This window comes from Orbicella franksi, chromosome 4, assembly GCF_964199315.1.
Source record: "Orbicella franksi chromosome 4, jaOrbFran1.1, whole genome shotgun sequence".
NCBI lineage: Eukaryota > Metazoa > Cnidaria > Anthozoa > Scleractinia > Merulinidae > Orbicella > Orbicella franksi.
The window spans coordinates 23,016,354-23,026,167 of NC_138148.1; the positions used below are offsets into that span (position 1 = coordinate 23,016,354).

The following is a 9,814-nucleotide window of genomic DNA, read 5'->3' on the forward strand; positions in this document are numbered from 1 at the left end:
GCTCGACATGGAATTCCAGACGAGTGCATAACCGATAACGGCCCACAGTTTGAAAGCCATGAATATTCACGTTTTGCTTGAGAATACGGTTTCATCATACGCAAATCATCACCATACCACAGCCGAGGGAACGGAAAGGCGGAGTCCGCAGTCAAAATTGCAAAGAACATTCTGAAAAAGTCTCGCCATGAGGACCCCTATCTGGTCCTCCTAGCATACCGAAACACACCCCAGCAGGGATACAATTACTTGCCAGCACAACGCCTAATGTCTAGAAGACTGCAGGACATCATTCCCACAGCTCCGCGTCGACTTGTTCCACAGACAGTGTCCCCAAGTCTAGTACAAGAAAAAATTGCGGAAGAAGACGGAGATCTAAGGCTCAGTACAACAAGCGGGTGTCGGCGCCGCTAACCGAGTTCTCAAAAGGAGAAAAAGTGTATGTGAAACCTAGGCCTACGAACAAACACCAATCCTGGATCTATGGGGAGGTAATTGGAAGACCCGCACCAAGGTCCTGCCTCGTGAGCACAGCAATGGGACCAGTCCGGCGAAACCACGCACAAATCAGGGAGGCAAAGGCAGAACCTGCAGTGGGCAACTATGATGAAAAATAGGACTGATTGGAAACTGCATCCCTACCATCTGAAAGTGGACAGAGGAAACGGATCAGCCGTTGGACCAAGAGCCTACACCGCCACCTCACCGTTCAACAAGAGAACGCAGACTTCCCTCACGATTCAACGACTTCCTTATGGAATGAACACTTTAATGACTTTCTTGCAGAGATGTAAAGACTTTGTTTACATGAACACTTTAGTTTAATGACTTTCTTGCAGAGATGTAAGGACTTTGTTTACTCATGAACAGTTCAGAGAAATTATGTTTAGGTCCACTATATAATGGACATTCTATTATTGATTTTATCTTCCAAAAGGGGAAAGGTGTTACACTACGCACATTCACTTGCACCTTTGTATGTTTTAATCATATGCACTTGCACCTTAATTGCACTATACAACATTGTCACGCACGTATCCAGATAGCATGTATTTATTACTTGCAGCAACTTAATAAATTCAGTTTTGAATGTGTTACCAAACGACAAACAAGGTACTATTAATCTTAAACCGAAAGAGGATTCAAATTTACTTAGCCTAGCAAATTGGTGGTTGATTACTCTACTAAACATGGACTACAAAATTGCGTCAAAAGTAATAGCCAAAAGATTACAAAGGGTAGTAAAACTTATCAATCCAGACCAAACTGGATTCATAAAGAGAAGATATATCAGCCAAAATATCAGGTTAACTAACGACATTCTAGAGCAAACCACAAATCAAAACATCCCTGGGATACTCAACCAACTTGACTTCAAAAAGGCATTTGATACCACTGAATGAGAGTTTATTCAAAAGACGCTTGCTCCCTTCAATTTTGGGGATAGTAGTCAACAGTGGATATCAACTCTTTACAGCAATCCAGAGAGCTCTGTTATGAATAATGGCTTCTGTACCAACCCTCTCCAACTCACAAGAGGTGTGAGACAAGGTTACCCCTATCGCCTTATGTATTTATTTTAGCTGTGGAAATCTTGGCATGCAAGATAAGGCAACACAAAGAAATACAAGGTATACAGATTTTTAAAAAAGAATTCAAAATAAGTCAGTTCACTGACAACACCTAACTTTGGTGTAGCAGCTGCGAATCTGTTAAAAACTCTATTCCAGTGTTTAGTGACTTCGGTGATGCCTCCAGTCTGAGATTAAACCCATCCAAAACTAAAGCTTTGTGGCTCGGCCCTTGGAGGCACGACGTGGACAACCCTTTTGAATTCCACTGGCCTAAGGAGCCAATTGGAATGCTGGGAATAGTTATCTCTTACTACCATAAACAAAACATGGGAAAAAACTTCAAAGCAAAAGTGGATAAATTAAGGTCATTCCTCACATTTGCATTGCGCATCCTTACTGCGCATAATTTTTGGCGTCATTAGCACGCGCTCGTGCACGCGCATATTGAAAACATGATGGATTTGCCTTGATATTGAGCTCTGTCAGTTGAAAAATGGCTCTAGGTCACCAATGAGCGTGGGCACCCCAATTTTTTTCCAGTCATTGTAATCAACTAATCATAAGCTTTGCGTGAGAAAAGACTGATCTAATTTCTATTGCTGAAAATTGAATAAGAAAAATAGCAGATACACTGTGGTCTTTTCTGTTTTGCAGTCGGTAACCAGGTCAAGAAATTTGGTTCAAATTTTTAATCAAGGATTTAGCTTTCTTCCTGAATCAAACTTAAAATGTTTATTTGTGTCCTACACAATGTATTGACTGTAGTTTAATGTGTGTTCTTATGAGTCTGGGTTCACAAAGATTTTACAATTACTGGGAATGCATTCTTATAATAAGCATTAAATAATGCCAAAATTGGGCATTTTCAATGCTTCACTGCTCCTTAATGAGCATGGGCAACCACCTTTTTTATTTCAAAATTGAAGTTATCATGTGACAAATATTTAGTGGACAAAGTTTGAACAAAAATCTATTGTCACTTTTATTTCAGAGGAATTACCTTAAGCACTATTCTTGACATCTGGCAATCCTGGAGCCTTACTCTGTTAGAGAGAGTTCTTATAACTAATGTCTTGGTGTACTCAATGTCGATTCTAACTCCCTTCTTTTTAACTTTATTTGGAAAAAAGCAAGACAAAATTAAATGAAAAGTAGTGTCTCTTAATTATAGCAATGGAGGTTTGCGTGCACCAAACACTGAGTTAATGTCCAAGTCACTAAAACGTCCTTGGATTTCAAGACTATTGAAAAAAGAGCAAGCTTGGAGAGGAATGCTGGAAGACGATTCCCAACTACTTCTTGGATAAATACAGTACTGTGCAAAAAGAATGCAAATAAATTTTTTCCTCGAAATTTGGCTATTGTTCCCACCAATTATCGTAGAAATTTCGAGCAAAGAATCATGATTTATCGGGTGATATTTCGAAGAAAATTCGTTGAGTAACATGAAAATTCGCTGATCTAAGAATGATATTTTGATGACATTTCACCAGAAATGTACCAAAAATTCATGTAGCTAAACGAAAAATCAATCCCGAAAACGATATTTCGTTGAGTATTGGTAAGCGTACAGCCCTTCGATGACCTTCAAAACAATTAAGCTAAAGCAATTAAGCTGAGTGTCAAAACAACCCGAATGAAACTATTCAAAAGAATTCACAAGATGTTTCAAAAACCTACAAGCTTGACGTTTATTCGATTGATAGTTTGTCTATGAAGCGATACAACAGTGTGATGCCCTTACCATTTTGACTGACAATAATGTTCGATCTAAGCTTACATTCTGCTCTCGCATGAAGTCCTTCAACTTTCCTTTGCTGTTCATCATTCACAAACAACTCAACATGTTGAGTCTCCTGTCCAGGCATGGCGTTAACCTCCACTGCCATAAAATGAATGCCTAGCGTGCGCCAGTAACATCAAGAAATGCGCCCTCGAATTCCCTCATGGACTGATGCCATTTTGGATTTCATTCCATTGTTTGCCCTCCGTATAAGGAACGTAGGTCCCAGTCTTCAGTGAGTTGTGTGTGTTTGTAACAGGCGAACGAGAGGTATTGGGATGAAACAAAAACTTTACTTTTCCAGTGAAACATACTAGCAAAAGTATGGCTCAGTGACATAACAACACAAGTTGACGAGGCTTGCTCAACACAACAACTTTATTCTCTAAGCATCTTGGGTAATACAACAGCTTAACACAACTTCCGGTTACGAATATATTACACTGCTTTCCCCCAGATTTTCAGGATGCACTTATACCCAAGACATAGTGATAACCTACAGTTACAGGTTAAGTTTAACAACTGGTTTTCTAATCCTTTGAGATCTTCACAAAACTGTAGGTGGACTACTTACAACTAAAGGAGATACAACAGTATCCTCGTTTTCAGGCAGATCTACATGTGGTTCAGAAGTACTATTGAGAGGATTCACATTATCATCATTTATTTTCTGACCACTTGATTCAGGCACCACAACATCTGGCTCACTGACATCATCTGGTACATTATCATGTGCTCTTATCATGTGATCAGTGTGCACATATCTGGTTTTGTGTCCCGTCCTAACTACATAGGTTCTGGGCCCACAAACTTTAATTATAGTGCCTGGAATCCACTTATCAGTCTTAGAATTGGCCCTCGAGTTTCGTACCCGCACCCTGTCATTTCTTACAAAGGATCTTTCCCTCTTACATTTCAAATCCTGATACATTTTCTGTTTCTCTTGCTTATTCTCTACAACTTGTGCCAGATTAGGCTTAATCAGACTTAATCTTGTTCTTAGGCAACGCTTCACCATCAACTCAGCGGGGGTCACACCAGTTGTACTGTGAGGGGTTGTGCGATACCGAAATAGAAAATTAGCAAGTCTGTGTTTCATAGAGATGCCCTTTTTACCCTCAAGCACTTGTTTAACTAAAGCATCCTTAACAACTCTCACAGACCTCTCTGCTGCCCCATTAGATTGAGGGTGATAGGGTGGAACCAATGTGTGCTTGATGCCGTTTTTGTGCATGAATTCGGCAAATTCAATGGACGTAAACCGTGGTCGGTTGTCAGACACCACCTCTTCAGGTAAACCATGAGTAGCAAAAATTAAACGGAGCTCATCAATAGTCCGTTCAGTAGTTGTAGAGCTCATATGTTCCACTTCAATCCACTTTGAGTGGCTATCGATTACTACAAGGAAGTAATCATTACCCTTGTGACAGAAATCAATATGGATCCGTTGAAATGGTCTAGTTGGCCACTTCCATGGGATCAGGGGTGCACTGGGTGGGGCATTTCTAACATTTTGGCATACTGTACATACTCTCACTGCTTCCTCGATTTCCTGATCCATTTTTGGCCACCACATGCATGTACGAGCAATTGCTTTCATACCACATATACCAGGGTGTTCCCAATGCAACTGCCCCAGCATTTTGGCTCTAAAGATTGGTGGAATAATCACCCTAGAGCCCCAAAGGACACAGTCCTGTTCACAGGACAGCTCATTTCTTCTATTATGATAGGGTTTGAGGGTCTCATCAGGACACCCTTCTGGCCAACCTGACATCACAAATTGATGTACCTTACCAAGTACAGGATCTACAAGGGTTGCCTTTCCTATATCTTCTGCAGTGATTGGAAAATCATCATCAATTACCCTCACACTGTAGACCACACCCTCACTTCCCACTGTGGAGTCCTCATGTGGTAGCCTTGAGAGAGCATCACAGTTGGCATGGTCTTCAGATCTTTTGTATTCAATCTCATAGTCATACGCCGAAAGTACTAGAGCCCACCTCTGCATTCGAGCTGCTGCTAGTGTGGGAATAGCGGATTTTGGATTGAAAATTGCCAACAATGGTTTGTGATCAGTGATCAGGGTAAATTTACGCGCATACAAAAACTGGTGAAATTTTTTTACACCAAAAACAATTGATAATGCTTCACGCTCAATTTGTGCATAGTTCTTTTCACTTGAACTCAGTGTCCGAGAGGCATAGGCTATTGGCCTCTCCTGGCCATCATCCATCACATGGCTAATAACTGCTCCAATTCCATAGCTGGACATATCACAAGCAAGTCTCAGTTCACGGTCCCCATCATAATGCACCAACAGTGCATCACTGGTGAGACCTTGTTTACAAGCTTCGTATGCTTGCTGACACTCTTTTGTCCATGTCCACTGGACACCCTTTTTGAGGAGCTCATGTAATGGTGCTAGTGTGGTTGCTAAACCTGGAAGAAATGGGTGATAGTACTGGACCATGCTCAAAAAAGATCTCAACTCACTGACGTTTTGTGGTACTGGTGCCCTTTTTACAGCAGCCACTTTTTCCTCAACTGGATGCAAACCTTCAGCATCTATCTTCAAACCCAAATAGACAACTTCCCTCTTCAGAAATTCACACTTTGCCATCTTCAAATGCAGGTTATATTTATGCAACCTCTCCAATACCTCAGCCAGGATTTTGATATTCTCCTGCCAACTGACACCACCAATAAGAATGTCATCCTGCTTACACACACATTTTTCTACTCCTTGCAAAATCATATCCATTTTAGCTTGGAATATTTTAGGTGCTGATTTAACCCCATATGGTAATTTGGTGTAGGAATAGAGCCCCTTGTGTGTGCTAATTGTCAGGTACTCATGACTTGCTTTATCAACACTTAGCTGAGCATATGCATGCGACAAATCAAGTTTGCTGAAAAATTTTGATCCCGAGAGGGCAGCATACAAGTCCTGTTGGGTGGGAAGGGGATACTGCTCATCTTCAACAGCTGAGTTGATGGTTGCTTTGTAGTCCCCACAAATTCTAACCAATTTGTCAGCCTTTGGCACAACTACTATTGGGCTTGCCCAGTCTGATCTGTCAGTTTTAATGATTACCCCATTTTTCTCTAACTTATCCAACTCCTTTTCGACTTCATCTTTTAGTGCATATGGAACCCTACGTGGCTTAATAAATATGGGCTTTGCACCATCTTTCATGGTGATGTGTGCTTCCAACCCTTTCATGCCCTCATAGCTATCTTTGAACAACTCACTGTGTTTAACTAGTAATCCATCAAGTTGACTTTTGGCACTTTCCAACTCGGATCTTGTTAAACTAAATATTTCACCCCACTCAAGCCTTATATGGTTTAACCAATTTCTTCCCAGCAAAGTAGGCTTCTTCTCATAATCAGCTACAATAATTGGCAATGTATATTCATGGCCCTTGTACACTACATCACACAGCATTTCACCACACACTGTAAGGGTTTCACCCGTATAGGTTTTCAATTCAACTTTTGACGGACGAAGTGGAAAATTACTGAATTTCTGAGAATGTGTGCTCTTACTCATTATTGAGTAATCAGCTGCAGTGTCTACTTCCATTGCACATGGTGAACCATTTATGGTCATTTCTACAGTATAACTTTTGTTGGTAGGATTATCTGTACCAACTGCATACATGGAATAAATACCTAACTCATCATCATCATCACAACCTTCTGTGTTTGATTCTAAGACACTATGAACAGTACCTTTAGCTCCTGGTTGTTTTGTTTTCATGCCAGACTCAACATCTTTACTGCGACAAACTGATGCAAGGTGACCTACTTTGCTACATTTTTAGCATTTTGCTGACTTAAATTTACACTTAGGTGCAGCATGCTCACCACCACACCGGTAACATGAGGGTTCCTTAGTGTTTACAGTTTCCAGTTTATTTACTATGCCTTGGCTGTCATCACTTGCACTGACAGGACGGAATTCTTGGGTGTTCTTCTCTGCCATTTCCATTGACTTTGCAATCTGGCACGCTTTCTCAAAAGAAAGATCCTCAGTGTTCAAAAGTTTATTCTGTATTTTGGGATTGTTCAATCCGCACACAAAACGGTCTCTCAGAGCTCGGTTGAGAAACTCTCCATAGTTACAATGAATCGATAACTTCTTCAAGGCCACAATAAAGTCACTGATGGATTCGTCTTGTTTTTGATAGCGAGTTCCAAAATGAAAACTCTCTGCTATCTCCAATGGCGCTGGATTGTAATGTTTCTCCAATGCTTTGACAATGTCTGCAAAAGGAGTGTCTTTTGGTTTCACTGGTGCCAGCAGATTGCTCAGGGTAGAATATGCTTCGGGTCCAATCTCAGTCAGAAAGATAGCACATTTTCTATTTGCAACTGCGAGATTGGCTTCCTCTTTACCCTCGCCTGTTTCTTCTATGATATTATTTGCCATGAAGAACATTTCCATTCTTTCCGCATAGGAACGAAAAGTCTCTCGCTCAGGGCTGAACTCGCCGACACGACCAAACAATCCAATTCCCGCCATTTTGATAGCACGTGCTCAAACTTTGATCAAGTTGCCTCGGTCGAAAACAAACCTTTTTCCTCACACAGAGAAAATCAAAACTTCACGGGATTTCTCATGCGTCTTCGTGCATGTAGAGTATCCCATCCTCGTCGCCAAAATGAAACATACTAGCAAAAGTATGGCTCAGTGACATAACAACACAAGTTGACGAGGCTTGCTCAACACAACAACTTTATTCTCTAAGCATCTTGGGTAATACAACAGCTTAACACAACTTCCGGTTACGAATATATTACATCCAGTTCACACCTCTTTAACTGTACATTAGTTCATGTCTACGAGCTATTTAATTTAAAAGGGACTTTTATGTAGGTGATGAAAGGCAAGTTATTGGTTATAATCAATCAAAGTAGTTGTTTTGTGAGTCACTGTGCAAGTGAAAGTGCACAAATGAAATCACTTTTTGAAGTTTCTCTGTTTGCATGAAGATAAATTGTCTACATTCTTCGGCTTTTTCTTTGCCAAGTAAAGTTCTATCAAAAAATGCTTAAATTGTGATACAAAACTAAAAACAAGGTTGAGACGGCATTACCGCATTGTACTGATGGCTAGTTGGGAGAAAATATATTGACTCACTTAGTGACAGGGCTCAACAGGAGAATATATTTTTTACAACTAGCCATCAATATAATGCAGTAATTACATTATAATGACGAAACACGGATTTGATTGTTGAGTCAGTTCTATTGAATGAGAGAGATGCTCTTATTAAATGTGCCAACAAGTTGCTTTGATTTTCTTTTTGTTGCATTGTGTTTTTTTATTTTAATCTGGAGTAGATGCAGGGAGGTGTGTTTTCAATTGGTCCACATTTTAATAGTTCATTAATCGTTTACTGAGTCGGTTTCATTGAAGGAAAGGCACTGCGGCACGTTAATCAGTGTCAACCAGTGCTGCTTTGCTTAGCTTCAGTGAATTAAACTCTTACTGAAACATCCCGCAGACTCAGTGTCTTTATAAAATAAATTATCTTTAGTCTGTTCCATTGAACTAAACAGTATCTTTAGTTTAGTGAAACAGACTTAAAGACAATTTTGATATGTCAATGCGTTGTTTTGTTTTGTGTTTTTTTTTTCTTTTGTCGATTTCATTATCGTTTATAATGCACTGTTTTGCTTCAGTAATATTTGGGCCCTTGGGATGTTAAACTTGCTTGTTGACATCACAATGATCCATTTGCCACCTCTAGATCTGTTTTGCACATTTATATTGCAAGGAAACAAATCAAAAAGTTATGTAAAGTACTGTTCTTAGGCTCTTTTTAAATTTGTTGCTTTTAATATCCAATTAAAAGTGTTGTTTTTAAATACTAATGTGAAATGAGATGAAGCCAAATATGATCCAAACTCTTAGCAAATAATTTAGCAATTTACCACGTAACAGCAAGCACAATCAGTACTCGCTTATAAATTAAAGAAAGCCAAAATACTCAGAGCTAGTCCCAGAAAGAACTCTTGCGCTACAAAGGTAGGTAAAAGAGGTTAAAAGATACAGTACTGTGCAAAAGTAATGAGAGCGAATTTCGACGAATTTCAATGTATTTCGATGAACAGTGGCGAAAAAAAGCGAATTTTCGAAGGAAACAAAACTTGAATGAATTGTCCACAAATTTTCGATGCCGCTATTGTTTTAACATCTTCGACATAGCAGTGACGTTGGCAAAAGGCTGCTTGAAAAGTCGCTCAACTTTTCGTTGAACATGTCGAAGTTTCATGCGAATTTTCGACGAGCAATTCAAATTTTCAAAAGGTCGTTCGCACGTTCGCACAGTATACACGTACATCATTCGTATTTTTGAGCTTTTCACATGAGGCTTTCAACTAACAATAAAATTCTCGTGACTTGCTCATGCGACAACTGATGGTCGCGTAAGCATGGCAA

At 39.9% G+C, this 9,814-nt stretch overlaps 2 protein-coding genes across 7 annotated transcripts in view; both read right to left on the bottom strand.

Moving 5' to 3' along the window:
• The window catches only part of LOC145484986 (COP9 signalosome complex subunit 3-like), a 227,217-nt gene that overhangs the window by 155,848 nt on the left and 61,555 nt on the right, over nt 1-9,814 (bottom strand). The window lies entirely within an intron of this gene.
• Nucleotides 1-9,814, bottom strand: part of LOC145484972 (uncharacterized) — a 96,844-nt gene that overhangs the window by 51,885 nt on the left and 35,145 nt on the right. The window lies entirely within an intron of this gene.